Here is a 202-nt window from a genome sequence, read left to right as displayed (position 1 = left end):
GAACCTAAATGTTTGGAAAAAGGGAGAAAATATGGGTTAGTACAACACACGTACTAAGTATGGCTACTATGCGTAAAAACCATTGAAACATGCATAAAAGGACATTTTATTCAAAACACGCTTTTTGCCAAGTAAATCCAATATGCACAAAAATTAAGTGTCATAGTCCAAACCAACATAATATCATCCCAACATATAGACA

Source organism: Solanum tuberosum, unplaced genomic scaffold (genome assembly GCF_000226075.1).
Source record: "Solanum tuberosum cultivar DM 1-3 516 R44 unplaced genomic scaffold, SolTub_3.0 scf00002, whole genome shotgun sequence".
NCBI classification, from domain to species: domain Eukaryota; kingdom Viridiplantae; phylum Streptophyta; class Magnoliopsida; order Solanales; family Solanaceae; genus Solanum; species Solanum tuberosum.
Note: the sequence above shows the minus strand (reverse complement) of the source record.